The 27,462-nt window shown below is 38.2% G+C and overlaps 1 protein-coding gene and 1 long non-coding RNA gene across 2 annotated transcripts in view; both read left to right on the top strand.

Moving 5' to 3' along the window:
* Positions 1-27,462, top strand: part of CNTNAP2 (contactin associated protein 2) — a 2,034,882-nt gene that overhangs the window by 1,130,178 nt on the left and 877,242 nt on the right. The gene's annotated exons all lie outside the window — the stretch shown is intronic.
* LOC119869502 lies at positions 11,655-14,677 on the top strand. Its single transcript, XR_005371189.1, has 3 exons — positions 11,655-11,790; positions 11,879-11,996; positions 14,556-14,677. It is a non-coding gene; the product is annotated as an uncharacterized LOC119869502 (long non-coding RNA).

The following is a 27,462-nucleotide window of genomic DNA, read 5'->3' as shown; positions in this document are numbered from 1 at the left end:
CTGGAAGGGGAGAAGGTGAATAGTGGGCAGAAATCCTCTTCCAACATTGGAAGCCTGTAGCTTTACCCTTTGAAGGATACCCTGCTCTTAGGGAGGAGGACCTTCATCAAAACTTCAGTCGCTAGAACAGTCTCTGAAAATGAAAAAAAATATCTAGCAGATAACTTCTTTGTTTCACCTGGGTGACTGTCATCTCTAATCTGCTTCTGGTGCCCTTGCTTTGTGGGCTTCCCATAGCAAATGTCTTCAGGTGTCCACTCAACTCCCAGTCTCAGTCCAATTCTAACTTCTTTGTAGGTGTGAACATTTAAGAACAAAAAAGCTTATAAAATACCCCCAGTTAGGTTTGGTCACTTCCTCCCACAGGATATCACAAAGGGGGAATTGTGTGGGGTTGAACTGGGAGTGAGCACTGGGGGGTCCTGGCAGGTACTGGTCATAATCTGTAAATTTAGGAGAGTTGCAATTACAGACTGTGAGACTTGTGAATCCACGTGGAGGTACTGTTTGATTCACTTGTCTGGGATTCTTACCCAGGACATAAAGGATTAAGGAAGTGGTGTTAAAATATTTTGAGTTTAAGTAGGTGGTGTTCATGACTGGTCTGGCAAAATTTACCTGTTTTGTGAGTAATATTAATAATACAATCCATCTTGTTAATTGTGATTTTTTAAAAGATTTTTTTTATTTATTCATGAGGGACACAGAGAGAGGGGGGGCAGAGACACAGACAGAGGGAGAAGAAGGCTCCCTGTGATGAGCCTGATGTGAGACTCAATCCCCAGATCCCAGGATCGTGACCTGAACCGAAGGCAGACGCTCAACCACTGAGCCACCCAGGTGCCCCTAGTTGTGATTTCTGTATCAATCATAAGGCCACCCTTATAGCTTAGCTCCAGAGAGATATATTTTCTTGGTCGTCGTCAAGAATGATGATGTGACACATCTCATCTTACTACTAGGAGGTAAGCAGAAGTCAGCTGTGGTACTCTTGAGGAAGCTTTTAGTTTCTTGATACAGATGTCACGCCTGCTCCACTGCCCTTGTTCAGATGCGTGGAGCTGTATGAGCAAGAACTCAAATGAGCCAGAGTCAACAACCACTCCTTTTTTAAGGGAAGAGAAGCATTTTCTGTTTATTTAAGTCACTGTGAGTCAAGTTTTATCTTTGTTGGAGCCAAAAGCATCTGCCCTTTCCCCATCCTCCACTTCTTGAATCAACCAGTGCAATTTTTTTTCTTTTTTACCAGAACACGGAAGAACACCGTATTTCCAAGTATGGAAATGCTTTTGAAGGAGAAGATGGTAAATTTATTTTAGGATATATTAGGCTGCATGCCAGTGACATCCCCCAGAGACTGAAGTTTGGGTACCAAATGGCCATTTAGAGACCAAAGTACATTCATCCTGTTAGGAGCAGCAGCTGGTAGAAAAACTAGTAAAAGTAGTTCATTAGAATTAGAATCTTCTTTACCTTTCCCGTAACCTCCCTTGTAAATATAGTACGAAACAAAACCAGTAAACATTCTGGGTAGCACAGAGAAGGGAAAAGGAAGAGTAAATATCCCAACTTAACCACAGCCTACGAAATTACCCCTTGAAAAACTGAATAGACCGGATCCTATTGTTGAGTTAGTAATTAAGTCTTCATTATATTTTTGGAAGAAGTGCATAATCACAGACCCAGTTTTCATTTTTTAGTTGAGTGCTTTCTTTTCAAGAACATCTACCCAGTTTGATTTTTTTCCTTGAAAGAAAAATATATATATATATGGATTGGATATATATGGATAGACATAGTGTCTGTCACAAAACTAAGCTGACTGTGTTGGAAAGATGAAGAGTAAATAAGTACAATCATACTATCAGTTCAGAAGGAGATTGTGAGTTTCTATAAAAGCAAGTTTCAAATTTACAGTCCTATCTTAGATGAAGAACACACGGAACATTCTTTATCTTCTAAAATGGATCTTCATTTGCTCATTAGCTCTCATTTCTACACAGTGGCAGAAAAACAACTATTTGAGCACATACATTTGGAAATCCTAATAACTTTGTATATGTATTATGTATTATATGCATTTATAATAACCAGTCGATAAGGGATTCAAACTTAGTCCAAAGTCAAACTCCCTTTTTGGGCTACTGTCCCATTTTGAGTGTCCTTGACACCTCCAGCATGAGTCTTGGTTCAGGATCAGACAACTTACTTGTCATGGGGTCTGTTCCACACCCTCTACTCAAGTTCCTTATGGGCTCCCCTGTGGGTCTCCAGCCCCCTGAGGCTTCTGTCCCAACTGCCCACTGCTCTGGCAGCCATTTCTGCGGGCCATGGAATGATGCCTTGGGTACTGCTGAGCTCAGAATTTGAGATCCTGTGTGACATGATAGCCCTTCCCAGTTTGTCTGGGACTGGTGCATTTAACATCAAGAATCAAGGGCCAGAAGCAACCCCTCAGCTCTGGGTAAAGCCAGGATGGTGGCCACTCAAGATGTGGCACCCTCTTGCCCTCCTTCTCCAGATTCCCTTTTCCTGGCCTGCCAGCCATCTAAACATTTTAATAGACCTCATAGGGACATGCTATGATTTCTTGATCTCTTGTAAACTGCATACAAGCTTAAATGAATGATGGCCTGTGTGAATGGGTGGGTGTTCGGTGGGAACAGCTACACTAGGCCCCCCTCTGCCTTAGTTTGTCATGCTTCTACATCTACTCTACAGCACCCACCACAGGCTGACACAAGGCCTCTATAAATCAGATTCCCAAAGGCAGAAAGCAGGGCACAAACTACCACCGTCATAGAATGTCTAAGTCTCTTGAGATCCATTCAGTCAACAAATACCTACTAAAGATCACATCACATCACATCCCTCCTGAGACAAATGCTGAGGTGGTAGGGGAGGGTCACTGATCAGAACTTCGACTGTCTTAATACTTTGGGTACACCTCTTTTTTTTGCTTTCAGTGACCTAGCTCTTTCAAACCAAATGCCTCTTGGTTTTAGACAATCTTGCCGAAATTGAATCCAGATGACAACTAACTTTTGTTCGGCCCAAAGGCCAGAGGTACATGCTCCCAGCCCCCACCCAGTGTGACAGTTTCATTGACCTTCTGAGTCAACAGCCATAGTGCAAGAAAAATTTCATGGAGAATAAACAAAACCAAAACTTTGAATTGAAATACCTAAAAATTATTTCCACCATCAGAAAGGGAAGGCCTGTCTCACAAACATGGATGTTTCTGTAGTGACAACATTTATGCCAGATGTTCTTTCTCTTTCACTTGGTTCTTGCTAACCACAAACTGCCAGCCTCAGGTCTAACACCTTTTCATACATTTGTAGGCTGACCATCCCCTTCTGTTGTTTCTTAAAAAATGTTCATGTCCTCAGTTAGGCTGGTGTCAGGCTGTGCCTGTAACTTCTTTTACATTAGGAGAGATTTTATCTTTTACCATTAGGTTCTTATTGCTACAACTCCATGTTTCTGGGAATATCACACATTTACTTCATGGTAATTCTGCAAAAGGGGTAAAGGAGACCAAAAGCCTCTCAGGTAAACTACACATTATTCAAAACATTGTGCCTTGTTGAATTTTGACAACGCTGTGACCGATCTCATCAAACTCCAAAGGGGCAAAGAGCAGATTGGCTGGAACTCATTTGGGGAGAACTGGAGCCAATAAGCAATTTTTCAAGTGTGAAGCTGAATTTCCTTTGGGGGGAAACACCCTTAGGATAAGAGTTATTCAGGGTCCTAAAATCATATCACCAGATCAAAATAAACAGAAAAAAGTCAAGTTACATAAACCAGCTTTATTTTCCTATATGACAGATTGTATTGTGATGACAGTTCATATTGTGATCCTTTATTATAGATATGTCTTTCTCTTTACCTTATCTCCCTTTGTTCTCTATCTTGGACTTCATTGATTTTATATTCCTGTTTATACTTAAACATTTAAGCCATAGTATTCTATCTAACACAAAAACACAAGTTCAGTGACCCGAAAGTGTCACATATCCAGGTGAACCCACATGCGAGTCAGTTGCCTCTCTGAAGTGGTTTCAAAGTGGTTTTATTTTTAAGTACAAATAGCATATGAGGGTAACAAAACTTATTTTAAAAAAAAGAAGAAGAAGTACAGTAGTGAAATGCCAGAGGAGATAACTCTCCTAGGAGAAAAGGGAGAAGAAAAAAGTTGAATTAACCATTTTAAGATTCAACAGCAGCCTTATTCTTCTTTGATGTATTGCATGTATTAGGACAAAAGAAACTATATTTGCTTTTGGCGTGGCATATAGCTGTGCTTTGACATTTAAATCCCAGGGAAGGCCTAGTGCATAAAAGTAATGTCAGAAAACAGTTATGTGTTTGAAGATAAGCAAAGAGGAAAAAGAGAAATAATTTTCTTAAAGATTTTATTTATTTGAGAGAGAGGGAGACAGCATGATCACAAGCAGAGGGAGGGGCAGAGGAAGAGAGAGAAACATGTGGGGCTCAATCCCAGAACCCTGGGATCATGACCTAAGCTGAAAGCAGGCGCTTAACTGACAGAGCCACCCAGAAGCCCCAAAAAGAGAAATAATTCTTTTTTTTTAATTTTTATTTATTTATGATAGTCACAGAGAGAGGGAGAGAGAGGCAGAGACACAGGCAGAGGGAGAAGCAGGCTCCATGCGCTGGGAGCCTGATGTGGGATTCGATCCCGGGTCTCCAGGATCCCGCCCTGGGCCAAAGGCAGGCGCCAAACAGCTGCGCCACCCAGGGATCCCGAAGAGAAATAATTCTAACATATAGTTAAATTCAACTCTAGACAGATTGAAATGAGTTATTACATTTTGTTTTTTTAGTTTTTTGGCTTTTGATATTAGATTAGCCAAAAAATAAAAACAAAAACAAATAAGTAGAAAATATGTATTTAAAACATCTGTCTTAACAGTATTTTCTTCTTAAGATAATGCTTTGGTCAATTACTTGGATGTATTGCAAATTTTTTATTGATCTCTGAGAATTAATTCAGCTGCCCTCCCTGTAAAAAACTTCACAGATAGACACTCCCCATCCTCTTTGTAAAAGACAGAGAGTGATACCTGTAGCCTGGTGGATGGAGAGTCTTTGAGCTAGTAGCTAAGGCTACCATCTTTGCTCTGTTGTACCTTCCCACATGTTGTGTGGGAGTCCATTGTTCATTCCCAAATGTGTTAATGCAAGTCATACTTGTTATTGTAATAACATAGTCTAATTAAGTATGAAACATGTTTTCAAATGAATAGAGACAAAAAGAAATAAATTCCATTAAAACCAAATTAAAAGGTCTTAGAAAGTGGCTAAAAACAAACAAAACCCTCAGTGTAGATATGGAGAAGCCAACTACAAACATTTGCAAAGATTCATGGGTTCTACAGTGTTCCCTGTACTTTAAGAAATCAAAACTAAAAATAAAATAATAAAATAAAATAAAATAAAATAAAATGGAATAAAAACTAGAAGTTGAAGGTGATGCTTTACAGAACTGGGTCTTCAGAAAGACTGGCTGGGTTGGAATTGTGGAATTCCAATCAGTGGGCCCAGAGCAATTCCCTTGGGCAAGTGACTCATTGAATTTACAGGATGGGGGGGTGGGGGTTAAGTTCAGTTAAAGTTGTTAACGTATGTATTCTTGTAATGATGTCTTTCTTTACTTTATTAAACTCAATATATTTAAGACTTTGTTCTCTAATCTGAAAAAAATGAGATTAGAATTCACTTTTTCTTTTTTCATTTGCTTTCTTCATTCCAAATAATGGAGAGAGTGGGGAGAAGGGCAGTGGAGGAGAAGGTGCAGGAGGAACTTGAGGAGGGAGGGAGATGGGAAGGAGGACAGAGCAGGGCAGGAGAGAGGAGGGAGGAAGGGCAGGAGGGAGGAAGGAAGGAAGGGAGGTAGAACTCTGAAGTCACATTGCTTTCTAGTATGTTGGTGTGGGACATTTTCTACTTTCATTAAAACATAAATCAGAAGTAAACATTAAAGACTATTGTCTATTTTTTATAGGAGTTTAAAAATGGTATTTTCTTTGAAATTTTCCCTTTGCTATTTAAATGATCCATAACTGGAGAGGAAGGAGAAAGGAGTCATAGATTTTTCTATGCCAGAAAAAAAAAAACAAAAAACACTTTTATTAAGACTTGGGACTTGCCATCATTTTTATTTGACTTGTTAATTGAACAGAAGTACTTCCTCTTTCTGTGGTTGCATTCATATTACCTGAAACTAGTTTCAAAAGGGCAAGAAGCTTAGCTTTTTAGATAACATTGTCTAAAATTCTGTAAGGCGCCCATTGCTGTATTACAGATAAATACTTCTTCATCATCTGTGTCTATGAATTCATTGAGGAACTTATTAGAGTCTGAATCTCATTTTGTTTACCAAATTCTGCTCACATCAAAAAGAATGTTACATGAGCAAGGGAGGAATGCAGCTGGAAGAGGTGGGGAATGTGTGTGCGTGTGTGTGTCTGTTTGTGTGGACTGTGGTTTAAGAGTGAATCTGTAATAATTTTTAACAAATAAAATGCAATATCTTAAAAGGGTTTCTTAACTAGCAAATAGGTTGGTTTAAATGGATTTACCTAAAATTGTGATAAGGATAGACTCTAAGTGCCATACATCATTTGTTCATAGGATTAATTTTGTTTGCCTTTAATAATGCTGCCTTTATTTTTTTATTTCTTTAAGATTTTATTTATTAATTTATGAGAGACACAGAGAGAAGCAGAGACACAGGCAGAGGGAGAGGCTGGCTCCACGCAGGGAGCCCAATGTGGGACTTTATCCCAGGACCCCAGGATCATGTCCTGAGCCAAAGGCAGATGCTCAACCACTGAGCCACCCAGGCATCCCCAAGTACTGCTTTTAAACTTTAGTCCAAAAAAATAAAAATAAAAAAATAAATAAAAATAAACTTCAGTCCAGTGGTTTCCTGATCTTGGGGTCTTTGGCATGGTCCCCAAATGACTTCATCAACATGCAAATTACTTTTATGGACATACTCCTGTGATGACCCTCTCTGGGCAAATCAATGTGATACCAAAGTGAATTGGGTTTTTTTGTTGTTTTTTTCTTGAAAGTTTAAGCATTCAAAAACGAAAGGGGGGCGGAAAACCTCTGACATTGTAAAGAGTGACATTTCTGAAGTTGGCTAGACACACCATGCACCAAGAGGCCCTTCATTCCTTTCACGTGGTTATTCTAGTGCATTAACTCAAGAGACATTTCTTAATCTCCTGAGTGGGTCAGAGCACTGCCACTGGCCTACCAAAAGATGCAGAATAGAATCTCTTCTCACGGAATATACGAATTTAGCCAGGGGAATAGGAAACATTCATAACATTTGTTTAAGAGCTATATTAAGAAGCACGTGCTCTGGATCACTGCAGAGAAAGGTTTCTAAGGGAAGGTACTGAAGGGGAAGACTGCTGGGGGCCACAGCGGCTGAAGGAGGCTTTGCAGAATGTCAGACTTTAGAAGAAGTGTAGCCTCATGACAAGAAAGAAAGGAAAAAAACATGCCACGTGAAAGCAGGTGAGCAGAAGTGCAGAGACACAGATGACCGTGCCATCTATTTCTGAAACACTGAAGTGACCATTTAGACTAACTAGAGCGGAAAGTTTGCATAGGGGGTCATTCATTCATTCATTCAGTTACCCATTAATTCCACAGTCATTCATTGATTATCAACCATGTGTCAATGGTAGTGTTAGTTTTGATGGATAAAACATAAATTTAGTCTCTTTAGTAAGAGACAGGCATTAAAAAAATACAATTATTGAAAAAAAAAACAGAAAGTATAAACAAGGGATGGCAGCTATAATTCTATATATATTCTATATTATCTTTTGGGGTTTTCAATGAGGATGAAGGAGATTGCACATAGGAGCCGTTTGCAGATACCTAGGAAGGGCATTCCAGCTGGATGGGAAGCACGTACAAAAGACCATGGGTGTGAGGAACAGAGAGACTTGCAGGGAACTCAAGTAGTTATGGTAGGACTTTCCAGAGATTGACAGTTCTTAGTAGGAGGCTAGAGGTTTAGTGTGAAGGTCTGAGGCTAGAAATTTAGGGAGAACATATTGGGAAAAGGTCTACTAGAAAAATTTTAATTTATCCTCTAGGCAATTCAGGAACTATTGAAGGACTTGCAGGGAAATAAACTTTGCATTATTGACATTTGCTCTGATGATCTGAGCAGAGGTGGTGAGAGCCTAAACTATTGGTGTAGTGATACAAATAGATGGAAAAGAGTAAATCCAAGGTGTTATAGGATTTGGAGTAAGCTCATTAGATGTGGAGGTCAGGAAGGTATTGGTGGGAAAGAAAAACTGATTTCAGAGAGAGAAAAGGCATGCATGGCAGACAAAATTACCTTCACAAGTCTCTGAAAGGTGTCTTAACTGAGTATTTTTTTTTTTTTTTTTTAGTAATGGGTATATCAGAGTAAGTTTCTGCTGGGATCTAGAAAATGGTGAGCTTTAGTAGTAGCAATTGAGCGTTTGAAGGAGGTCAAAGAGAGGAAGTTAAAAGAAGCACAGGTGGGGATCCCTGGGTGGCTCAGCGGTTTAGCACCTGCCCTCAGCCCAGGATGTGATCCTGGAGTCCTGGGATCGAGTCCCACGTCAGGTTCCCCGCATGGAACCTGCTTCTCCCTCTGCATGAGTCTCTACCTGTGTGTGTGTGTGTGTGTGTGTGTGTGTGTGTGTGTGTGTGTGTGTGATGAATAAATAAATAAAATCTTAAAAAAAAAAAGCACAGGTTATGACATGGTGAAATAAAGAGGAAGGTGGTGGAGACCAGAGCCGTATTGTCCAGTATGCATTCACTAGTCAAATGGGGGTGCTGGGCACTAAAATAGAGGAAGCTTCTATCTGAGCTGTGCTGTTTGTATAAAATACACCCTAGGTTATGAATACGTAGTACAGATAAAGGAATATAAAATATCTCAATAATTTTAATTGTTTTTGGTTTTATATTAAGTATATTACTAAAATCAATTTTACCTCTTTCTCTTTACTTTTTAAATGCAGTTATCATAAAATTTAAAATTACATATGACATGTGCTTCCCTTGGCATTTCTTTTGGACAATGCTGATCTAGAATCTCTAGGTGCTTCGCAGCCAAAAAGGGCTCTCCAGCTCCTATACTGGTCTTTTCCAAAGGTGACTTAAAAGATTCATGCAACTTCTGATAAGACTCAATAAGTTGTCCTTTAGAATTATTTTATTTCAGAGACAATGGAGATTCCCAGAAGGTCTGTGAAACTGGCATCATTCTGAAATTCACAGTCCCTTTTAATTAGTTTGAAGTTTCCTTAAGCCCTAAATCTACTTGCAATACCATCTCCAGAGAAAATCTTTACAGACTTAGAAGCCAGATGTGTTGGTTTTCTCCTGAATATTAATTCCCTATTCATTAAAAATAAAATAAAAAGTTTTCAATAAAAAAGAGGCCTAAATTAAGTAGACAATATTTTAGTTGAGCACAAGTTAGAACTTCTTGTTTCAAAGATTAATTTCCTTCTGCTAAAATATCTGTCATTCATTCAAATGTGTATAAATCAACATCTGTGAAGTAAACGGTTGAGTATCCATTAGAAATTGCTTTCAGGTTCTAGGAACAAAGATCCAATTATAGTTTTTTCAGACAAATCCGAAATTTCTTATTTTACATGTAAGATGTCTGATAATAGACAATCCAAGCTTGTATGGTGACTCTCAAAAATAAAGATCCAAACTCTAACATTTTGCTCCAATTTCCTTAGCTCGTCATTTCCACTCTCCTGGTCATAAAATGACTGCTAGAACTCCAGATATTTCATCTGCTTTTCATTAAGAAAATAAGAGGGCCCACTTCCCCTTTTAATATAGCTTCTCAGAAGTTCCATGCAACACTTCCACTCTCATCTCATCAGCCAGATTCAGTCCTGACTACAGTGAGTTACAAGATAGAATAGGAAATCTAGTCTCATTCTAGGTAGTCTGTGCCTACTAAAACTTGGGGGTGTGTTACTGAGGTGGAAGAGGACAATTTGTTTTGAGATAAACAAATAGCAGTTGATTACAAAAAAAAAAAAAAACATTAAAGTATGCTTCCAGGAAAAAAATTAAGGCAGCAGTTTTTTTTTTTTTTTAAGATTTTATTTATTTATTCATGAGAGACACAGAGAGAGAGAGAGGCAGAGACACAGGCAGAGGCAGAAGCGGGCTCCACGCAGGGAGCCCGATGTGGGATTCGATCCTGGGTCTCCAGAATCAGGCGCTGGGCTGAAGGCTGCACTAAGAGGCAATAGTTGTATAATGTATTGGAGTTATATATTTTGTATTTTTCTTCCAACTATTCAAAAATCAATTTATTTATGAGGCTTCAGCCTTAGTCAGTAGACATTCTGGGGTATTCAAGGTTGAATGAGATACAGCCATTGTCTTTAAAGATTTTGTAATGGAATGACAGAGGCAGGTATATATGCTAGTTTTTGCCCTGATTGTGTAAATTTCTCCTACTTGAAATTTATCAGTAACTGTGTGTCGTACTTAGGGAAGAGACCTGGATCTTTAAAAGTAGTATCTCAGCTCTTCCGGTCTGGCCCATGCCTCCTTCTCCATATTAACACCATCCTCCACACCCTCTAGCCACTCTGCCTTCAGTCGGGGCCTGGAGCATCCTCTCAGTGGCCCATGCCTGTGCTATGCCCTGGATCTAGAGTTGCTCCAGTCTCACCATTCATCACCTCTCCTTTACCTTCCTCTCCATTTGATCAATTAAAAGATAACCTCCCCAGAGAGGCCATCCCAGGCCTTCAAAAACTGGGTCAGGTTCTTTTAAACTTCTAAAATCACACATTCAAGACTATCATTACATTTCTACCTCCTCTTCTAGATTTTAAACTTTGTAAGAATGGGAAACAGACCTGAGCATGCTCCCCATTGTGACTGCAGTGCCTAACACAGTGCCTGACAGGGGATATGCTCTAAACACATATATCTTTAAAAGATTTATTTATTTATTTATTCATGAGAGACACAGAGAGAGAGAGAAAGGGAGAGACATAGGTGGAGGAAGAAGCAGGCTCTTCTCAAGGAGCCCAATGTGGGATTTGATCCTAGATCCTGGGATCATGCCCTGAGCCGAAGGCAGACACTCAACTGCTGAGCCACCCAGGTGTCCCAAAACACATATTTTTGATAGAATCAGTGAATGAATATGATAGTACTACACTAACAAGAAGGTTTTGAAAGTACAAAGAAGGAAAAGGATAATTTCAGATGAAGGAATTCAGCCATGTATTATGGAAGAAATGGGATTAAAACTGGTCGTCAAAGACAGAAAAGCTAGCATAGGATGATAAGGAGCAAGGCTATTGTGGAAAAATGAAGAGCTTACTTATTTTTTTAAATGGACAGTTTAAACCAAGGCATGTGATATGGCTGAAGTGGAAGGTGCCACATATTCTCAGAATGCTGAGAAATTGCTGAATTCTGAGAAATGCTGAATTCTGAGAAATGCTCAGAATTCTCAGAATGCTGAAAAAAATTGTAAGAATGTGTGTTTTAGTCCATAGTCCACAGAAGTCACTAACTTCTAGAATGTGTGCATGTGATTGTTTTTAACTGTATACATTCCAGAAGAAGTGAGTCATCAGATTTTACCCATTGGAAGGAAGACTCACTTCAACTCATTTATTCTTTAAATGTTTCTGTTTTTTTTCTTCCCCACCCATCTTATCTGAATCAGTGGTCAGAAAATCCTAGAAGTGGGTAGGTACATCAGAAAGGAGTTTACAGAAAGTATTTTTAAATAATCATTCAGAATTAAATAATGTTTTAAATTCTTCTCTTTTCTCAGTAAGTTGGATAGAAAAGGAAAATGGTCTCGTAAGTTTCCTGGAGAGTGCTTGGAATGCATGGAGAAACTGGATTTTGTAGTCCTGAGTGTACAAAAGTGCTGGAGGAGAACAGGCAAGGTGAGGAGTTTGTTCCAACACAGCATTTCCGTATGAAAACACTGCCAAGAGTAGCTGAGAATGCCATAGCGTGGCTCAAACAGATGGGTATAAAAATTAGAGTCTAAAAGATACATAGCTGTGCCACGAGGAGTGCTTTCAATAAAGGGGTGAGTGATGGAGGGGTTTGCTGGAGACACAGACTCATGGGCAGGTGAACATGGGGTGGAGAGAAGGCATAGGAGGAAAACAATCAATTGCTCCTTTTTTAGAGAGCACATGTATTAGTGAGGCACTTCTCAATCTATCATGTGCCTGTGAATCATCTGGATTCTATTCAGTGGGTCTGCAGTGAAGACAGTTTCTACATTTTTCACAAGTTCTAAGGTGTTGTCAGTGCTGCTGGTCCACGAGCCACACCTTGAGTACACCAGAGCTGTGGGCTCTGCATCTTAGCTCCCAGGTGTGTGGAATGTGCGGCTCTGATGGTTGGAAGGGGACGCTGGTGAGGTGGGCCTTTGAAGTGGTGCGGCTGGTAAGAGAAGGAAGAAGCATGTTTTCTTTATCATTTCCAGGGAAGATAAACCAAAGCAGATGATATAGAAATGATAATATATGAAGTTGTCTGGCTTGGTGCTGGGAAGACTGTAGCAACTAGTCAAAAATGAAGTACTTCTGTTTCTCACCTGAATCACCTGTTGTCTCTAGAGTGCTAAGACTTATGTTACTATTAGAAAGGAAAACAGAAAGCTGTTTTTCAGCAAGTCACTATAGGTCTCTACATGTGGAAAGGATACAAACCATATAACAATATATAAATGTATAGTTTCTCCATACTTGTTGACTGACTCATTTCCTAGATGCTTGTTCTCTATAACAACTATGTCTTCATTTCGACCACTCATTATAAGAAACTGTACAAATCAGGGTTCTAGATTATAAATAAAGTGGGGGGGAGGGAAGGAAAGACTCTAGTGAATTTATAGAGAAATATAAATCTCTAGCTCAAAATTGATGGAGGTAGAACCCAAGATGGGCATGGAAACTCCATGCTCTGTCACTTGTCACCAGAATACAATATTCCAGATTCCCCCTCGGTCACACAGAGTACTCTATGACCCTGCTTGCAGGACCCTCACCCTCACTCTTCCACCTCAGTTCTCCTTAGTAGAAGGCACTGCCCTGCTTCCCACTTAGCTTGGAACTCCCTCCTGCTAGAAATATCTTCTACAGAGACCAACTCAAACTAGTCCAAATAGAGATAATTAGTCATAAAGCTATACATGAAACAATTAGGGAAAAGTATATAGAAACTCAAAAGTAGGTGTCATAACAGTGGATGACCACATAATCTGCCAGGAAACTGTGCCACTTTCCAGAATCAAAGGAATACAACAGGCATGAACTGGTCCTACGCTAAATAAGCCAAGATTCATGATCACCTTACTCAACAGGTGCAGAGCTCACTGAGACTGAAATGAGCAGAAGCTCTTGATTCGAAACAGTTTTAAAGGCATAAATTCATTGGTCTTCACCCACTCTGTCTTAACATATGAGAGCTATAATGCACTCATTTCTCCCCTTTAACTGCCAAACCAAGAGGACGGCTTTGCTTATATAGTTTTTGTTCTCTCAGATTCTCTGATGGGTATGCAAGGCTTGCCTTCTCAGCAACCAGTTTCCTGTGGGCAACCCCCAAGCTGTCCCTTTTCAACAACCTCTAGTTTCTGTTTGGATTCAGAGAAGCTAATCTGTCTTCAGTTACCACTGTGGCCTCAGACACCTTTCAGCAGGTGCATGTGATTGAGGCCAGCCATCCTGGAAAGCCATCTGGGGTCATGAGACACCTGGCAGCCCTAGGCCAGAGACAAAGTGGAGAACCCTTGCAAAGATAGAATCTAAGCTAGAATCTTGGTGACTTTGTTAAGTTACTTGATCAAATCTACACTCACCTCTATACTTATCCCTTATTTGAGCCAATACATTTCCGTTTTTGTGAAGGCAGATTCTATTGTCTTTTCCATTATTTACAATTGAATCCATCCAAACTAATACATTGTCATTTTTCACAGCGCCCCCTACTGGGTTTTCACAACCCCTATTTTTCACAACCCCTTTGTCTCAGCTCTTATTAGCTGGCCAGTTGTTCTTTAGGTTCTTACTTCAAGTGCTAGAAAGGAAACGTGTTGGCTCAATGTATCTTTTTTCTCAAGGCTCTCATCTTAAATCTGTGGTTTAGATGCTCCTGAGTCAGGTGCCCTGCCCTGCCCTTCTGTTCTCACAGAAGAAGAGCTGCTGTCCCCTCTCAAAAGACCGGTATCAATTTTCCTTCTGAGAGAGGACCAGCAGGACAGGTATTGGAGCATTTGAATAAGATATAATTTTATACTCTGTATTAATTATAATCCTTGCTTTTTTTACTATTTCACCTGAATAACTGATATGGATCACAGATATAATATAGAAATACTTAGAACTACTATAACTCATCTCTGACATCTTGGAGAACACCTACAAACAAAAAGTTGAATTTCTGAAAACTTCTCTTTCTTTTCTCATTTTTATTCTTTCCTTTTGCAGTGTAATTATTATTATATGGAACCCATATCTGTTGATGGTGAGTTTAAATGGATCAAAATTATTGCTCCTTAAAAGCAACACCAAAATTTGTAAGATATGATGCATACTAATTAAAGTTCAAGGAGCCCGAGGCAAGAAAAAAAGATAAGCCTTTGCTTAAGTTATGCAAAAGTATATTAAATATTCAAGATTAATTAAAATCTGGGGAAAGATTTTTTTTAACGGTGCCATTTAAAGTTTGCACAAAAGTTAATGCAAATATTATGAAATGTTTGCTATCAAGCCGGTTTGATGAATAAGGGAAGTCAATTAGCAACATAGTGAAATAAGAGTTAATTCATGTTGCTCTAGGTAGTTTCTTTCCTTTGTTCCATAAAAATCACTTATACTGCATAATAATTACATGCTGATGCCCACAGTTTCACAAAGTGGTGGAAAGCATAATTCAATTATATTTATTTATTTTCTGAAACGAATAATATTTCTTCAAAACCATATCCTGATGATTTTCACAATGAAAATTTCATTGGTGGGAAATCAGAAATTTTGATTTCTGATGCTTTTCCTTGGTAAAAGGAGAAGAAAGCACATCTTTTACTGAACAAGAGGTTTCTGATATATGAATACTTGATTAAAGACTCATCTATCTATGTTAATAGCACCGAGAAAGTTCTGGTTCTCACTTAATTGACCTTTATTCTACAATTCAGAACATATGAACTGGAATATAACTTTTCTTAAATAGACATAGATATGCAGTGAGCTAGTAAAGTCAGATGTTTCCAAGAATATCTCCTTTTGTCCATCTGGCACAGTTTGTTATTTTGGGGGCCGTCACCGAGTGGAGTGGGGAAACGTTTTCCTAGAACCCTAGTATAGAATTATAAATGATTTTTCCTATGGTTACAATAGTCAAAAAATTAGAAGCAGTGACTATAATTAATCTTTGTGAGTTGGCCTAGGAATCAAGTCCATCAGCATCATGTTTTTACACCAAAAGAGCAAAAGATACCTGAATTTCAAACAATTGACTGGCAAACAGACTTTTTCAGTATCACTTGCTAATAATAGAGTAAGACTCATTCAAAGACAGAAGGCACTTTCTCTAGAAAAGAAAATAGAACAAATTACCAACTTTTACTGTATTACAAAACAGGATAGTATCTAAAGGTAAATGAATAGCTTTAGGCCAATGCCTCCACGTCTGGGAGCACCAGCCTGACTCTCATTGGAGAATGGAACCTAAAGCAGCCCCCCCCCCCCAAAGCAGGTGCTTTTTACACCTACAGGGGTCTGATAGAAAATCAAAATTCTACTACGCTCAGTGTTGAAAGTGCTCATTACTACATTACTAAATGGACTCAAATACCATGGCTCAAAGCCTGTTTTCTAAAAATAGAACATATTTAACCTATGAGGAAACATTTCCCTCAAAACCAGTATTACAAAAAAAAAAAAAAATCCAGCAGCTTTCAAACATTGAATCTGCAACCACCATATGAGAGAAGATGTGAACAAGTAAACAAATAGTCATTCAAATGAAAGGTTTCAGAGTGAGTGTTTATTTCCCAGGGCAGAGAATCCTTGCCCTCCTATCTTCACTCTACCCCCTGCCTGTCTTGCCATCTTCCAGCCTGCAAACCAGTTCCCTGTGGCTCACCTTCTCACAGATTGAAAAGCTTTCAAACTCGCACCACAGGAACGCGCTGCTTGCCTGCTGATGGGGGCCCCTCACTCCTCCTGGCAGCATTTCCGCTGTGTGGGGCCCTATATTCTGCAGCATAGACACAGACCAGTGGCTGGGGTTATACAGAGATTTTTTTTTTAATGTTTGGTTGGAATATTAAAAAGAGGGGGAAAGCAAGCTCTGTGTTCTGCATCATAGCACACTGTCTGGCAGGATGACTCATTTTTATTTAATGACTTTATTTATAAAATGCCTCCTCCCAATGAAGATTGAAAAGTGGGGCCAAGGGAAAAAGGGAAAGCAGAAGTTAATATATTTCCTGTGCCTGAGCTTGAAATTTGGCTTGAAGCTTCCTGGAAGCTTTATTATATTTGTTGGGAATACAGGATTAGCCAATATACCCAGCTGGAGCTTCCGTTTTAGGTTGTTTACCAGCATTTTTGTGGGTATTGGCGTAGTATATACTACCAATATTACTATGGAGAATTCACCCAGATTTTTTTCTTCATCTGGGCTCAGGTGTGGGCCAAGCAGCACATGAGTCTGTAGCGTGCATCCAGAGTTGGACCCCTAGAAGACTCATTAGCTGCCATCCCTCTGAATTCACTAATCTGATGCCATCACCTCTCTCTTGTGTCTTGGCTTTGCCATTTTCTGTGTTGGATTAAAAACTGACAAAAGGAGTCAATTTTCCTTTCCCACCTAAGTCATTGTATCAAAGGAACCTTAGAAGCAGAGGTCTACCAGCTAGAAAAAGGTACAAATTCATGTTTGTGAATAATCCCAATGTTATTTTAGGGACAAGTGAAAAAAAAAAAAAAACACTAAACTTGTTAATGGAATTAACTTGTCTAAAATTATAAATTGCACCATTCATAAAGTGCATATTGCCAGAAATAAAGGCAACAATCCACGCTATTTAAGTCTGGTATAATGAGAGTACTGTATGTTAAAATATCATCTCTATTGAGGTGTTGTTTTTAAAAAATTCCTCAGCCATATGAAATCATTCTAAAGTATTAAGTATAGTTGTTTTTTGTTTTGTTTTGTTTTGTTTTGTTTTGTTTTGTTTTGTTTTGTTTTGAGAGAAAGAGAATCAGCTGAGGAAGAGGCAGAGGGAGAGGGGGAGAGAGAACCTTAAGCAGACTCCATACCCCGCACAGATCCCAAGGCACGATCCAATGAAGCTGAACCGAAATCAGGAGTCAGACACTTAACCAACTGAGCCACCACAGTACTTCTTGAACATCACAATTTTTGACATGAGAGTGAACTCATTAACTATTGCAGTACTGTCAAGAGGAATAAAGCAGACGAGCAAAATAAAGCTAGAAATAGGGTGTGTTCCTTTGCTCCCTGAATTTTTCAAGAGATTTATCTATTAATTTGTTTATTCAACAATATTTATGGAGGACCAGAAGAGACACTGTGGTATTCATTTGCACACTAGTCAAGATGTTTGCTTTTTTTTTCCTTTATTGTGGTATAATTGCCAAATAAAATTGTAACATATTTAAAGTGTTAACGATGTGATGATTTGTTATACGTATACACCGTGAAAGGATTCCCATAATCAAGTTAATTAACACATCCATCACCTCACATAGTTCCCTTTTCTGCATGTGGTGAGAATGCTTAAGATCTGCTATCTTCGCAGTTTTCAAGCGTACAATACAGAATTGTTATCTTTGTCATCATGCTGCATATTAGATCTCTGGGACTTAATTTATCTTATAACTGAAAATTTGCACACTTGGACCAACCTTTTCCCATTTCTGCCAGCCCTCAGCCCCTGGCAACCACCATTCATTCCATTTTCTGTTTCTATAAGTTTGGCTTTTTGTTTATTTATTTATTTTTAGAGTCTACATGTTCATTTTGCAATATAATATTTGTCTTTCTCTGGCTTCTTTCACTTAGTGTAATGCCCTCGAGATTGTCAGAAATCACAGAATTTCCTTCCTATTTAGGTTTGAAGAATATTCCACTGCATATGTATATATACTATATAGTACCATAGTATAGTATATAGTATATAAAGTATATATATATATTATATATAAGTATATATATAGTATATATAAGTATATAGTATATAAAGTATATATATGCTATATAGTACTTTATATACTTATACTTTATATACTGTATACTTATATATCCTTACATATACTTATATATAAGTATACCTTATATACTTATAGAATATAAAGTGTATATATATATATATATATATATATACTACATAGTATATATAGTATAGTATATAAATACATAGTATTTTCTTTATTTGTTGATCCATTGACAGGTACTTAGGTTGTTTCCATATCTTGACCACGGTGAATAACGAACGCTACAGTGAAGGATGTTCATGTTTATAACTTGAGTCTGTCACATTCTGATGGCTTGCCATTGGCAGCAGGGATGCTGGAATGGACAGGTGAAAGTCATCCAAAAAGGCTCTTTAAGTGGATACATTTCAAAAGGGATTCTGAAATACTGATACTGTATTCGTTTTCTGAATAGATTTTACATTGTGAATGATTGACATTAGAAAATATTTGTTGGAAATTATGTGCTGCAATAACAAATATTATGAACAATTTCTGAGAGCAGTCAAGAATTTAAATCATAAAAGTCAGTTGCGGACATTAATTTGTAGGTGAGTACTCTAAATTTGTGTCAATATTTGTAATCTAGTCTTCGAGAATACAAAACTCATGACAAAAGAAAGGTTAGGAAACGTTTTCTCAGCTCATCTCTAATAGATGAGAATAAACCAATCACTGGTAATTGTAATGTGGGCTGCTCCAGAAAAGCTTGTCTCTGGAGTGTAGAATACACTTAAGGGGAACATAGATAGAATCTCCTCTCAAAGAGTTTGGTTTTGACCTTTATGAATTATATATTATCACTGCTTTGAATTAAGCTATTACTGACTCATTGTCGGTTTAGCAGGTAACAAATGAGTAGGTGTTTTGAAAAGCAGTGTTTAGTATCATTTTAAATGTTATTTTAAAAGTTAATTTACATTCGCTTCTCAGCCTTTTGGCTAAGATCAAGTGTAAAAGTTAATTTACACTGAGGATTTTCTGATATCCATGTTTCTCATAGTAACTCGTGTATATATAGAAATATCGATACAGAAGTAGGAAATATTACTGTGATATAATTTTATAGAGAAATCTTAATAGATGATAGGCATTACAGTTTGTTTTCTATATAGAAATTTGACATTGGAGGATTATCAGTATTTCTTTGTTTTAAGATTTTATTTATTTATTCATGAGAGACACAGAGAGAGAGAGAGAGAGAGAGAGATTGAGAGAGAGGCAGAGACACAGGCAGAGGGAGAAGCAGGCTCCATGCAGGGAGCCTGATGTGGGACTCTATCCCAGGTCTCCAGGATCACACCCTGGTCTGAAGGTGGTGCTAAACCACTAAGCCACCAGGGCTGCCTGATTATCAGTATTTCTATTCAAAATTCACCCACTTTCTATCTAAAATTATTAAAATATAAATTATATTATATTTATTCACATCTAAATTGCACAATTAAACTATCAGGATATCTGATATAGCCTTGTGTGTGTGTATATGTATACTGTATATATAATATTATATATTATAATATATATATATATATATATATTATACACACATGCAAGAGAGAGAGGAAGATGAGAGGGAGAGGGTTGGGGAGATGGTCCAAAATGGCAGCATAGGACCTTGAACTCACCTCCTTCCACAGACACACCAAATCTTTTTGTTTTTCCCAAATCAACTAAATGATATTTATTTGGAAAAGAATTAAAAAAAATTTAAAAAGACATTTTTGGGCTATTTTGCTCTCTTCATTTTTGAGCAAACTATTTTTGAGCAAATTATTCCAAGAATGGAATAATTCTTGCTGAAAAAGAACAGCTCCCTCTACAAGAAGGGATAGAAGAGCCACATCAAGATGGGTAGGAGAGACAGAGATGTGTTCTTGCTGGAAACCCCACCTCTGGTGCAGTAACACACAATAGGGAGGCATATAATGGATAAAGAGCTTCTCCATGAGTATCAGGGGGTTGTGCCTCACATTGGGCACCCCAATTCTTGGGACCTGTAGTAGAGACATGAAGCCCTAAAAACATCTGACTTTGGAAACCAATGGGGCTTACAGCCAGAGGACCCTGGGGGCTATGGTGATTTGAGATACTCTTTGTGAGGGGCTAACATGCAGACTTACTTATCCCAGACTTACTTATCCCAGGACACATTGCAAAAGCAGCAGTTTGAATGATGACTGGATATTATGGAAAGGAGATTGATTTGTTAATCTTAAAGCATTTACCAGAACAGCAGGTACCCACTGAGACTTTCCTCAGGAGCAAGGTGCTGGTGAGCACCATTTTAGCACTCTCTCTCTACCTTACTAGTGCAGGTGGGCACACAGAGATGGTCTTGCTAAAGCCACAGGTGTACCCCCACACCAGCACTAACCACAGCCTCAGTAAAGTTGACAGGTGAGCATAGTCCACACAGATAAAGCCCCTTGGTCACCTAACCCTGGTGGCCAGAGGCTCGCATTCCTGGGCCCCATTGGATTATAATAATCAGAAAGACAGTTCTGAGCTACCACATCCAGAGCACTGCACAGAGAGTAGACTTGAACACATACCTTTGGTCAGCCTGTGGAAAAGACCCATCTGTCCTGGAGCTTCAACCTGAGAAACTGGCTTCAGGGGTCCTCTAGAGGCTACAGAGTGCTCTCAGGTAATGTAGACAGAGAGATACCATCTTTGAACTATTCATTGCTGTCTGGTGCCTGACAAAGGAACTTATACACTTATCTGAAGCCCTGATTCTTGCAGCTGTTGCATGGGGGACATCTCCAGATCTTCTTATCTGGAAGTTAGCAGGGTTTATAATTGTAGGAGTGTAGATGTTTGCCTACTTTAAAAGCTGATGCCTGAGGGTATAACTTCCAATCAGCTTGAAACTGGATACTGACTAAGGTCCTTTCCCTTAGACCACAAAGTATTAGCAAGTTAAATTCAATAATATATTAAAAGGATCATCCACCATGATTGAATAGAATTTATTCCAGGAATGCAAGGATGGTTTGATGTCTACAAATCAATCAACTTGACACAACCATTTGAATAAAACAAAGGATAAAAATCATATGATAGAAGCAGAAAAGGCAAAATTAAACATCTATGATAAAAATTCTCAACAAAATGTGTATAGAGGGAACACACCTCAACATAATAAAAGCCATGTATGACAAACTCACAGCTAATATCATACTCAATTGTGAAAAGCAAAAAGCTTTTCCTCTAAGATCAGGAACACGACAAAGATGTTCACTTTTGCCACTTTGATTCAATAGAGTATTGGAAGTTCTAGCCATAGAAATCAGGCAAGACAAAGAAATCCAAATTAAGGATTATGTGGAAAAGAAAAAGGAAAAGTGTCACTATTTGCAGATGACATGATACTACACATAGAAAACCCTAAAGACTCCACCAAAAAACCATTAGATCTAATAAATTAACTCAGCAAATTTGCAGGACACAAAATTGATATATAGAAATCTGTTGCATGTTTGTAAACTAATGAACTATAAGGAAAGGAAATTAACTAAGAAATCCCATTTATAATTGAGTCAAAAAAGAATAAAAGACCTCAGAATAAATTCAACCAAGGAGGTGAAAGACCTATATACTAAGAACTATGAGACACTGATGAAAGAAATTGATAAAGGCACAAATAAATGGAAAAATATCCACGTTCATGCATTGGCAGCATTAATATAGTTAAAATGTCGATGCTACCCAAAGCTATCCATAGATTCAGTGAAATCCCTATCAAATTTCAATGGCTTTTTTTAAGAAGTAGAACAAATAATTCTAAAATTTGGGGGAGATAACAAAAGACCCCAAATAGGCAAAGCAATATTGTGAAAGAAAAACAAAGCTAGAGGTAGCACACTCCCTGATTTCAAACTATACTACAAAGCTATAGTAATCAAAACAGTATGGTATTGGCATATAAGCAGACACATAGATCAATGGTAGGGAATAGAGAGCCCAGATATAAGCCCACACATATGTGGTCAGTTAATATATGACATAAGAGATAAGAATACACAGTGGGGATATTACAATCTCTTGTAAATGATGTTGGGAAAATGGGACAGTTACATGCAAAGAATGTAACTGGACCACTGTCTTACACCATACACAACGATTAACTCAAAATGGATTGAAAACATGAATGCAAAACCTAAAACTAAAACTCCTAGAAAAGACATAGGTAGTAAGCTCCTTGACATTAGTCTTAGCATTGAAATTTTGGATCTGGCTTCAAAAGCAAAAGCAACAAAAGCAAAAGTTAAACAAATTGAAAAGCTTCTGTACAGCAAGGAAATCATCAACAAAATGAAAAGGCAGCCTACTGAATGAGAAAAAAATGCTTGCAAATCATACAAAGGGTTAATATCCAAAATACGGAAACAATTCAAAGGATAACAAAAAATCTAATTAAAAAATGGGCAGAGGACAGATATAAGCGTTTTTCCAAAGATGTGCAGATGGCTAACAGGCACATGGAAAGAGGTTCAACATGACTAATTATCACTAATTTGCATCACTAAATGCAAATCAAAACCACAATGAAACATCACCTCACACTTGTTAGAATGCTGTTATCAAAAAGATAAGAAATAAATTTTGGAGAGAATGTGGTGAAAAGGGAAGCCTCATATACCATTGATGGTAATATAAATTCTCACAACTTCTATGGAAAACAATATGGAGGTTCCTCAAAAAAATGAAAAGTAGAATTATCATATGATCCAGCTATTTCACTTCTGGGTTTTTTTTATCCAAAGAAAACAAAAATGCTGATTTGGAAAGATCTATGTACCCCTATGCTCACAGCAGCTTTATTTACAATAGGCAACATATGGAAACAACTGAAGTGTCCATCAATGGATAAGTGAATAAAGAAGATGCGGTATATATTATATTTATTATTATTTATTTTACTTATTTATTAATTATTATGTATTATTATATATTTATTATTCATAAAATATATAATGTATATATAAGAACTACTCAACCATAAAAAGGACTAGCCATTTGTGACAACATAGATGGCCCTTGAGTATATTATGCTAAGTGAAATAAGTCAGAGAAAGAAAAGTACTGTTTGATTTTTTTTTAATATGTGAAATCTGAAAAAAGAAACAAAGCAAAACCCCTGGTTACAGAGAACAGATTGATGGCTATCAGAGGGGAAGTGTCTTAGGGATTGTATGACATGGGTAAAGGGTCAGCTATATGGTAACTGATAGATGGCAACTAGATCTATTACAGTGATCATTTTGTAGCATATACAAATATTGAATTATTATGTTGTAGATCTGAAACCAATGTAATGTTATATACCAACTTTATCTCATTAAAAAAGAATACATTTATAAACTGGGCCTAAATTGCAGATACTGATATAAATATATACATGTATATATGTACTGATATAAATGGTACTAATTTTATCTGTATTATCTACAATAATATAGACAATATATTTATATTATTTATACTACAGATACAATCGGTAGTATTCCAGGACCGTGAAGCAACTTTTTACCATGAACTTATAATCATCCTGAACTTAGGATCATTCCATATTAAAAGCAAACACGCACACGTCTCATTCCTGTGATGTTCAGACCCTGTTTAGATCCTGACAGTACAGTCTCTTTAACCGAGACTCATCAAACTGAAGGGATGAGCAGGATCACTGATTCTGACCCCATCGAAGTAGATCATAGTCACAAATAATTAAGTGAACTGAACTGTACTTATGTGTGTAATACCTTCTTCACATATAGGGTGAATTGTTAATTCACGGAAATGGACAGAGAAACACATCAGAATTACCACCTGTAGCATCTTACTTGAAGTAAATATGGTTTTCCAAAACAGTAAATACTTGAACATATTTTTTGTAAACCCTCAAAAAAATATTTTTTTTACTGTTGGTTTGGAACAGAGCTTTCTGACTGTAAATACATACCAATTTTTAAAAATTTATTTATTTATTTACTTGAGGCAGAAAGAGAGCGCAAGTGGAGAGGATGGTGGGAGGGAGAGGGAGAAGCAGACTCCCCACTGAGCATGGAGCCCCATCCAGGGCTTGATTCCAGGACCTGAGCAGAAGGCAGACACTTGACCAACTGAGCCACCCATGCGCCCCTAATGGCGATTTTTATACAATTTTGCTGTATATGACTTTGCTAAAAAGAAAAAAGTCATGATTCCAAGTCCTTTGTCAGAACTTATCTGTAGATAAGGATTGATTGAGCTACTTTTCTGACCAGTCATGGAATACAAACAGGTGCTTGGATTGAGTAGGAGTTGCTAAGGGTTTAAAGGTCAGGCTCCAAGTGTCCTGTACCACAGGCTGAGATATGTAGATTTTATTATTAATGATCTCTTCTAATTGCAAGACATGATGAAAAATAAAAGACATGCTCTGACCACCCATCAGATCCTTTTCCCAACTCCCCAAAATCGGTTTTCTGTGAAATGCCTGTGGTGGTTATGCCAGTAATGGGACTTAATTTACAGGAGTCTCTTAATCAAGTTAGCCCAGCTTGGCTGATCTTTGTTGCAAAGATCATGGAATCAGCCAAGCAGTAGCTTGTGTGCCCAAAGAAAAATCTGATTAAAATGCTTAATACCACGATCATACCTTTCATAATCTTAATAATTATAGAACACATACTACTTACATTTTTTGAAGTGGTTCCAAAACTGCTTTTCCCGCTGTGTGTCTATTTGATGAATAAGCAGTTTCCTAAACCTCCTTTCCCTCCCTCCACTGCCCCAGTGTTGAAGCTAATTATATCACCTTCTACCTTTTCTTACTGTGGATATATATGAACCCATGGCCCATTAGCTCTTCGTCTTTGCAGACTTCAATACCTGGATCACTGCCACATGCTCTGTAACTCTCCTGTCATATCCTTCAGAGGATATCTCTGTCTCTTAATTATTGGACCCTCCCTCCTCTGCTGATATGATCCCTCGATGTGCCACATAACCAGCGACTTCCAAGGTCAGCCCCGAGACCTCAGTATTGCCATAAACTACAAACACTCCGTAAGTTTGCTGCTCATTCTCTCCAGTTTCCTAAATCAACTGTAACAAAAATACATCTTTCCTGGACTCGGTTCCCTCATGCCCTCACATCTCTTCCACCCAGTTTCAGTTCCATGTTCTAGCATTAGAATGACTTCCTTGTAATCATCCTTGATTTATTTGCTCCCCTCTATTTCCATTATACTGGCTCAGAAAAATACCCGTGCTGGTTAAGTGCAGTTTTCTGAGAACTTTGCATCTCCCCTGGGGGAAAGGACACTGCTATCCTGACTGGTCTTGTTTTAAACTCCTGGCCACTGAGCTCTCATGGCCCCCTGGTGTTGCAGGTGGGCTGCATGCCCTGCTCCATCTTCTCCTGTCCTCACACATCCCCAACTTGTTCTCCTTCCCTTCAGTTAATTACATTCCCCAACTCATTAAACTAACAGCTTGTTTCTTTGATTCCTTTTAAAATAGTACTGATCATGGCCTTCACATTGTTTTGCCTCATTCTTTCTTGAACCTGTTCCAGAGGATTTCATCCCTAGCAGAACAGCTCCCATCAAGGAGGAAGGGGTCTTCATGTCGCTAAGTCAAATGGAGAATTCTCAGTCTTCACCTTGATTACCCATCCATGTTAGACACAGACCCTCCTCCTCTTCTCCTTTGATCTACCCCTACTGCTCCTTCTCCTGCAAGTTCTTCCTTAGTTTCATCATCTCTAAATAATGGAGAGCCCCAGGTTTTAGTCCTTGGGAGTGTTCTCTCTTCTGTCTGCATCCAGTACCTCAAGCTCTCATCTGGTCTCATGGCCCTAGATTCCACCTGGATGCTGGTGCCTCGCAGACTTGTGTCTCTGGTTCTGTCCACTCTGTGGAGCCTCAGACCCAACTGCCTCTTCATAGTCTGACAGGTATTTTAGCTGTTTTGTTTTTTTTTTTTCTGTTCAAGACAAAAGTATCCATCAAAAACAAATGTTCCTCCCTCAGCTTTCTCTATGTACAAAGTAAATGTCAGCTCCATTTTTATATTTGTGCTGCCTCAAAAACTTTGCTTCCTCTTTGACTCTTCTCACCATGCCTCAGATCCCAAATCCCACTTATCAGCGAAGGCTCTCCCGTCAGTATATCCAGGGTCCAGCTGTTTCTGACCATCTCCACCAAATTCCACTTCTGCATGGGGTTGCTGCAATAACTTCCCAGTTGATCAGCCCAACAGCCAGTGGGATACATTTAAATGAGATGTTTTCTTTCCATTTAGTGTAAAACCAAAGGCTTTTAAAGCAGAGTTTTATTTGTAAAATAATTGCTTTTGGTTTTGGTTGATGAAAATAATACATGTTTAAAAGAAGTATTTCTACACTGAAAAACCTTTGCAACCTACTTACCAGTTCCACATAATGACTATTGCCTTTAAATAAGCACTGCCCAGGGTTGGGATTAGACAGGTAGGTATTAAGAATAGAGAGGATTTAGTTATGTTTTCATTATTACTATAGTCATTTATTTATCATTATAAAGAAAGAGAATGCCTTCATATTATAACTAATTGAAATACTATTATGAAAAATTCCTATGACAGACCTCTGGATTCCTCTCACCTTTGACAGCCCCCATCCTAACTCACTCAACCTCTCCTGAAAAGGCCCAGAAACCAGAGACAGAATATCCCATTAACATCATTAGACACTCCTTGGTCTCAACAGTCAGCTCTCACCAAGCAGCCATTGCTTTGCTCTCTACTCCATTGTCAAAATCATCCATGTGTAATGTAACATGCAGACATTCCTACATAGCCTGTGTCTTCTCTGACAGAAATTCTTGTGTTGATACCTGTTGACTCAAAGGTATCTGTTGACCTCTTGTCCCAAATGCCCAAGGATGATTGACAAATGAAATTAATCCCTTCAGTATTAATTTCATGTTTGAATATTTCCTTTTTAGCTTTCATTTTCTTAAATTAAATTAATGTTTTAGTGTAGTTGACACACAAGTGTTACATTAGTTTCAGGTGTACAACATAGTGGTTCAACAAATGTATTCATTATGCTGTGCTCACCACAAGTGTAGCTACC

This window comes from Canis lupus, chromosome 16 (assembly GCF_011100685.1).
Source record: "Canis lupus familiaris isolate Mischka breed German Shepherd chromosome 16, alternate assembly UU_Cfam_GSD_1.0, whole genome shotgun sequence".
Lineage (NCBI taxonomy): Eukaryota > Metazoa > Chordata > Mammalia > Carnivora > Canidae > Canis > Canis lupus.
The sequence above is the reverse complement of the archived record's forward strand: the minus strand, read 5'-3'. Positions and strand labels throughout refer to the sequence as shown.